Genomic DNA, 7,585 nt, shown 5'->3' on the forward strand with positions numbered 1-7,585 from the left:
AAGTCAGGTTGTTTGGGGCACTGAGCAACCTGTTTCGGTTGGGGATGTCCCTGCTGACTGCAGGGGTGTTGGACTAGATGAGCTTCAAAGAACTCTTCACCCCAAACTAGGAGTAGAGATATTAGAGGTGGCTGTGAAGGTTCAGTGCAGTGGCAGAAACTCTGAGTCCCCAACAAGCTTGCTACTGCAAAATCATGTGGTGAGAGAGGGAAGAGGGAAATCTGGCATCTGAGAGCAATCAAACAGAAATGAAGAAGAAAATTGGAGATCAAAAGCACTGAATGACAAGGAAATATCTCAACAGGAGCCTTATCTCCAGGACTGGGATGTCTTTCAGGATAAAAATGGCTGCTAATGAAGTCTCTCCACACAACCAAAGGCGTTGGCTGCTCCCACCCGGACGCCTGCAGCTTAGGCTTCCCCGCAGTTTTCATTTGCTTTATTGCTTTCAGATGCTGCTTGGTATTAGCTGCTCTGGTAGCTGTGTCCTTGCCACCAGCAGTGGGGCTGTGTGGCTTCAGCTGACTGGGCTGCGAGGCGTCAGCTCTGCCTCTCCAGGGACTGTCTGACACTGAGGCAGAGCTGTCTCCTGCAGCCAGATAATTCAAACCAATGGATGCTCCGGAATGAACATCAGCCCTGACAGCTCCAGGACGTTCTAGAGAGCACCAGAGAATCATGGAATTGCTTCAGCTGGAAAAGCCCTCTGTGATTATCCAGTCCAACCATCAGCCTAACACCGCCATGGCCACTAAACCATGTCCCAAAGTGCCATGGCCACAGGTTTCTTGAACCCCTCCAGGGATGGGGACTCCACCACCTCCCTGGGCAGCCTGTGCCAATCCCTGACCACTCTGGCAGCAAAGAAATTTTTCCTAATCTCCAAACTAAACCTCCTCTGGTGCAATTTCAGGCCATTTCCACTTGTCTTATCACTTATCACTATGGAGAAGAGACAGACCCCCACTTAGCCCCAACCTGCTTTCAGGGAGTTGCAGAGAGCAATGAGGTCATCCCTCAGCCTCCTTTTCTCCAGACTAAACACCCCCAGTTCCCTCAGCTGCTCCTCACCAGCCCTGTTCTCCAGACCCTTCACCAGCTTTGTTGCCCTTCTCTGGACCTGCTGCAGCACCTCAATGTCCTTTTTGGAGTGAGGGCCCCAAAACTGACCCCAGTTCTCAAGGTGTGGCCTCACCAGTGCTGAGTCCAGGGGCACGATCACTGCCCTGGTGCCTCTGGCCACACCAGTGCTGATCCAGGCCATGACACAGCATCCAGAGGGGTGGCTACCACAGTGAAGCAACTGGTAGCAGTAACATCTATAAGGAGATGTTTTGCTGTTGTAGGCATTGCTCCTTCTCCACCTTCTAGATCCATCCTTTGATTTCGTGCTGGAAGTTAACTTAGACTCTGCAGACCTTCCCTCTCTGGTTTGAAACACTCCTCCACATCCCTTCTGCACTTGCCCAGGCTCCTCAGAAATCTGTCCAGGGAAAACAACCCTGGATTTATTTACAGCACATCATTATTTATTTAAAGCAGCCTGTTTTGGGGGAGAAGGCAAAGGGAGATCTGAGCCCTCTACTGAAGACCTCAAAATGAGCTCTGAGCTTTCAAGGCAGGGCCATTAGAAGTGAAAGGTTTACAGGGGAAGAAGAATGTGAACCCTGGGTGGGAGCTTGTTCCTCTCAATTCTTTCCATGTGCAAAATCCAGGAACATCCCACAGAGTCAACTTGTTTTCCTGGGCAACGCTCTTGCCTTGAAAGCAAAGCCAGGTAAATATTTATTTGTTTATTTTACTCTCCAGAGCTGCCTCAGATCATTGATTTTTGTTTTCAAATCCCCCCACACCCCACACATGCACTCTTACTTTTCTTCTGCCTTAGCTTGAGAAAAGCCAGTGAATTAAAATGAGACATTTTGATGCCCCAGGTCATCCCATGGGAAGGGTTTTCTAGTGAGCAATTTAAGGCTTATGTGGAGTGAAATGAGCTGCTGGAGAGGAGAAGGGGCACTGCCTGGTCCTGATGCCTCCTCCCTTCCTTTTTTCATTTGCAGTTATCTACAGAGAAAAACTCAGAGAAAGACTCTCCTTGTCCTCAGGTGGCTTTTAAAGCAGCAGCTTGCTGAAACCATAGGGGTGAAAGCCTGAATGACTTTAAGGCCAGGCTGGATGTGCCTCTGGACAACCTGATCTAGTGGAACGTGTCCCTGCCCATGGCAGGGGGGTTGGAACTGGACGATCCTTGAGCTGCCCTCCAACCCTGACAATTCTGTGTTTCTCTGAAAGCTCAACAGAAGACAGGTCACTTGGTTAGCAATCACAGAATCAAAGACTCATAGAAGGGTAGGGGTTGGAAGGGACCTCTTGAGATCATCAAGTCCAATCCCCCTGCTCACATAGGTACAGCTAGATGAGGTTTGCACAGGAGATATGACCTTCAGTGGAAGCAAGGTGATGGTTCTTCTCCTTTCCCCAGACAAGTTATCTACCTGTTCCTCACCACAGCAGCACTTGGAAGCTTCAGCTGTGCTACAGGCTGGTTACTTAAGCCAATGAGTTTCAAACTGAAAATCAACACAACCCTCTGGACTTGTGAGCTGCTCTAACCAGACCTATGAAAATGAAAGTCTGTGGTCAGAGGACATAAGGGCCACCTGTCATGTCTGATCCTCCCCACAGGTGCCACCTCTGAATTCCTACACCCCAAGGTGGGGCACTAGATTTAGCAGAGACCTTGGTCTACCCAGGAGCAAGTCTAAGACAAAGCCTTTCTGCAGCTCAGCCTTTGGCAGGAGCTCTCCCCATCAGGGTTCTCACTGATGGACACAGCCCCTGGCTGTGCAAACCTGCCCTGAACTTCAGAAAGTACCTCACTGAGCAGAGCCTGAGCTAGGAATGAACATCACTCAACAGAATCAGTTCTGGTCTAGCTCAAACCAGGATAGAGTGGAAAAAAGGTTTACCTCTTTCTCTTGAGCCATTGCCCATATTCCTTCCTGACAGACAGTTCTCTGTCAGGGGAGATTTAGGTTGGATATTAGGAGAAATTTTGTTCCTGCAAGAGTGGTCAGGGATTGGAACAGGTTGCCCAGGGAGGTGGTGGAGTCCCCATCCCTGGAGGTGTTGAAGAAATGTGTGGCCATGGCACTTGAGGACAAGGTTTAATGGCCGTGGTGGTGTTGGGTTGATGGTTGGACTCAATGAGCTTAGAAGACTTTTCCAACCCAGACAATTCTGTGATTCTATCATTCTATGGACAGGATGTATAAAAGCATTCAGGTAGGCTGGGTACCTGCTTTCCTTTCATGCCCTCTAAGACTCCAGGAGCTGTAAATCCCTTTGTGTACTTCATCCACATCAGGACAGTCCGTGTAGCCTGTGCAGTCCCTCTGGAGTGAGTTTGTCTGGACTTTTTTTTGCTTTAATTTGTTTTTTAACTCATTGCTATAAAGAGCTCAGGCCCTGTCTTCCTTGCCACTGTGATCAAAGGCAAGAGAGGGCTTTGAATTTGCCTGTGGTTTTGTGGGAGGGCTATGGGATAAATCCTCTGGAGAGCAACAGCAAAAGTCTCAAGATAATGAGTTATGGGTTGAGGATGTATGATGCTTTTGGGAAAGCCACACTGAAACCCACAAGCTGATGAGAACTTTTAAAGAGTGGCCAAAACCTCAGGAAGACTCTTGATATTGAAAGACACAACCCCACCTCACTCCACTTGTACAAGGTAACTGGGATCATTGCTGCCCATCTCAGCATCCCCCTTTATCCCCTCTGGGCCAACAGGTAACTTGTAGCTCTAGTGTGCACATTCTGCCCATGAAAATTCCATCTGGTTTGAGACCATGGGTCCATCCCATATGATGGTCAGTGGTCCTTCTGATTCCTCTTTGTGAGCAACATTTCAGTTGTCACTGAGCCACAGCCTGCAGCACCAGGAGATCATAGAATTGTTTCAGTTGGAAAAGACCTCTAAGGTCATTAAGTCCAACCTAACACTCTATGGCCATTAAACCATGTCTCCAGAGTGCCATGTCCATACATTTCTTGAACACCTTCAGGGATGGGGACTCCACCATCTCCCTGGAGACCTTGTTCCAGCCTTTGAGAACCCTTTCAGGGAAGAGGTTTCTTTTAATCTCCAACCTAAACCTCCCCTGGAAAAATTTCATTTCCTCTTGTTCTATCAGCTGATATTAGGGAGAAGAGCCCAACCCCACCTCTCTCCATCCTCCTTTCAGGGAGTTGTAGAGAGCAATGAGGTCTCCCCTCAGCCTTCTCTTCTCCAGACTAAACAACCCCAGCTCCCTCAGCTGCTCCTCACCAAACCTGTTCTCCAGACCCTTCCCTGGCTCTGTTGCCCTTCTTCATTTGAAAATAAAGCCCTCAACAATATTCAAATGAAAATAAACCCTTCAAGCTCATCTGGCCTTCCCTAATGGATATAAATGAATCCAGAAAGGATGCCAAGCTTTCCACCAACTGTATGGTGTTAGAAAAAAACATGCTGCCAATGAGGTTAGAAACCCCATCCTTTATGCCTTGTGGTTTAGGATATATATACTGCCCTGGAATGCTAGAAATAGCAAGAAGTGTTGGTTTAGGCAGCTTCAGAAGAATGTCTAGGTTTATGAATTGGCTTCATTTGAGTCCTTCTCAAGCAATATTGTTTCTCCCTCTCTTGAATTGTTCTTTTTCAGTGGTTTAGATACCACTACTATTACTGGCTCCTGGCAGACTGCATACTTGACAAAGTTTGTCATGAGGTCACGATTTCCTGGCATCCCAGAAGAGGTGCTCATGGAGTGACTACAGAGAAGGCTTGCTGCAAGCTCAGAACCTGACACACCTTCCAGTTTTCCACTCTACACCAAATGAGTACAATGTGAAGCCACCTGATACAAACACCCCAACAAAGTGGGGCAGTGGAGAACCCAAAATGCAGAATCATTCCACACTGAGAATCATCCCTCAATGATAATGGACTTTTTCTTTAGGTGGATTCCAGCCTTCAGCCTCTCTTTGCTTTTGTTCCCATTTGTCTAGTTATGGTAGCAGTTATATTGGCCAGAAACTGTTGGGTTTTCCCTGGGTTAGATCAACCTGAGGTCCCATTTCCCTGAAGAGGTAGCAGGTAGAGTGAGAGAAGGAAAGGCCAGCAGAGGCTCATATGGTCTTGGAAACTTCCCAAGTTTCCAATCACAGATTGTTTTGATTGGAAAAGTCCTCTAAGATCCCAACCCAACACCACCATGGCCATTATACCATGCCTCAAACTGCCATGTCCACAGATTTCTTGAACACCTCTAGGGAAGGTGACTCCACCACCTCCCTGGCCAGCCTGTTCCAACCCCTCACCACTCTCTCACAAAAGAGATTTTTCCAGATATCCAACCTAAGCCTTCTCTGGTGCAACTTGAGGCCATTTCCTCTCATCCTGTCACTTGTACTAGGCAGAAGAGACCAATCCTCCTTTCAGGGAGTTGTAGAGGGCAATGAGGTCTCCCCTGATTGTTCTCCAGACTAAACAACCCCAGTTCCCACAGCCCAAGACCTGTTCTCCAGACCCTTCTACATACACCAAAAAATATCAGAGCTTCAGTGCTGGGGTTTCTTCAAGTCTCTGGAGCAATGGCAGGGCACGAGAGGTGCATTGAGCCCTGGCAACATCAGGGAATCCCCCAAATGAAAACACACAGATGAGGCTAGGAAGGGGACAATCCTCCACTCTACAAAGGGAGGTAAGGAATTCCTCCCAGAGCCAGCACTTGGCAGTGAGTTGAACCAGGTGTAAATGTTCCTCAGGCTTGCTTTGGTGCAGCTTAACACTTTCAGGCAGCCTATGTCCCATCTCCAGCTGCAATCAAGCTCTTAATCTTCAGAGGAAGGTGAAAGATGGACACAAAGTCCAACCTAAAAGCCAAGTAAGGTCTCCAGGGGGGAACATCGATCTCCTCTGTATTAAAATATTGCAGAGCTGTAATAAATAGACACTGTTTGCAAGATTTGGCTTCATTTCCTGAGGAAATGGGGATTATGCAGCTGTGCTGGAGTTGTTTGTTTGTCTGTCAGGATTAACCCCCCCTGTTTAATAACTATTGAGACTGTTGGCTGATTTCAGGGCAGTTTGATGGAAAGGGAAAGGCACCACACTATAAGGTCCTAAATAAGCAGGAAAATTAGCAGCAGGCTCAAGGACAGAGACAAAGTTAGTGGGAAAGGTCACACTGTGAGCTCAGCAGAGTTATTTGACATGAGAGAATCCACATGGAAGAGAGCCACAGGAAGCCCAAGAATTATTCCCTAAGTCTCAGTGCTTAAGGAACAACATGTTAGTGCATTTTTTTCTAACCCCACTAGAATTCTAATTAAACTGGCCCATTCCCAAGCATTCCTTTTAACTCCTTATTTTATCATCCAGCAACTCCACTTTTAGCTTAGTGCCCTCCCTAGGCCCATGACTCCACCATCTACCTGCTGCTGCAACCCAAACCCTGACTTCCACCTTACAGGGGCACCTCAAAGGATCACAGAATCCTATACTGCTTTGGGTTGGAAGGGACACCAAATATTAGAGGGGAGGGTGCTGGAAAATCTTGTTCTAGGTGTTAATGAACAAAATGACCAAAACTTCCCACCTTGATCTGGGTAAACCAAGGCATTTGAGTCACTGTAGTCATTCCTGAGTGACTCTCCTGACACTCCTTTAGAGCTATCTGGATGGTCCTGCTTGGTTCCTGCCATGGAAGCTGTGAGACACAGCAGTGTGACTTGTGTCACATCACACATGGCTGTCTCATGGAGAAGGTCTTCCTTTCATGTGATTGATACAATTGTAGAACCACAGGATCCTCTTGGTTGGAAAAGTGCTTTAGGATCATCCAGCCCAACCCTTCTCTAACTCTACCAAGGCTGGTGCTCAGCACCATATCTCTGTCTCTTTCAAACACCTCCTGGGATGGGGATCCAATCACCTCCCTGGGCAGCCTGTTCAAGTATTTGAGAAACCTTTCAGAGAAGAAGTTTCTTCTGATCTCCAACCTAAACCTCCTCTGGCGCAATTTCAGACCATTTACTCTCATTCTCTCATCTGATAATGGGGAGAAGAGACTAATCCCCACCTCACTCCAGCCTCCTTCCAGGGAGCTGCAGAGAGCCAGAAGGTTTCCCCTCAGCCTCTTTGTCTCCAGACTAAACAATCCCAATTCCTTCAGCTGCTTCTCACCAGCCCTGTTCTTCCCCAGCTTCATTGCCCTTCTCCAGACCTGAAACACTGCACCAGGAGATAGGAGAACAGGCAGGGGAAGAACCAAAAGTACAGCATAAAATTACTATTAAAAACATCCTCATCTTCTCTCAGGCAGGCAAGTGGGGCAGTGGAGCAGGACAGCTGTCTTTCAGTGCTTTCAAGATCCATTTCAAGCTCTGCACAGCTGGAGCCATTCAGTAGCTTGTGAGGGAACTCTGTACCCTTGCCAAGGCTCAGCAGCTGCCAAATCTGCCTTTCTGAGCAGCAGCATTTCTCCTCCTCCATAGCTGAATGCAGAACAAGTCTGACATTATTTTTGCATTCAACCTTCCT

The sequence above is a fragment of the Indicator indicator genome, chromosome 23 (assembly GCF_027791375.1).
Source record: "Indicator indicator isolate 239-I01 chromosome 23, UM_Iind_1.1, whole genome shotgun sequence".
NCBI lineage: Eukaryota > Metazoa > Chordata > Aves > Piciformes > Indicatoridae > Indicator > Indicator indicator.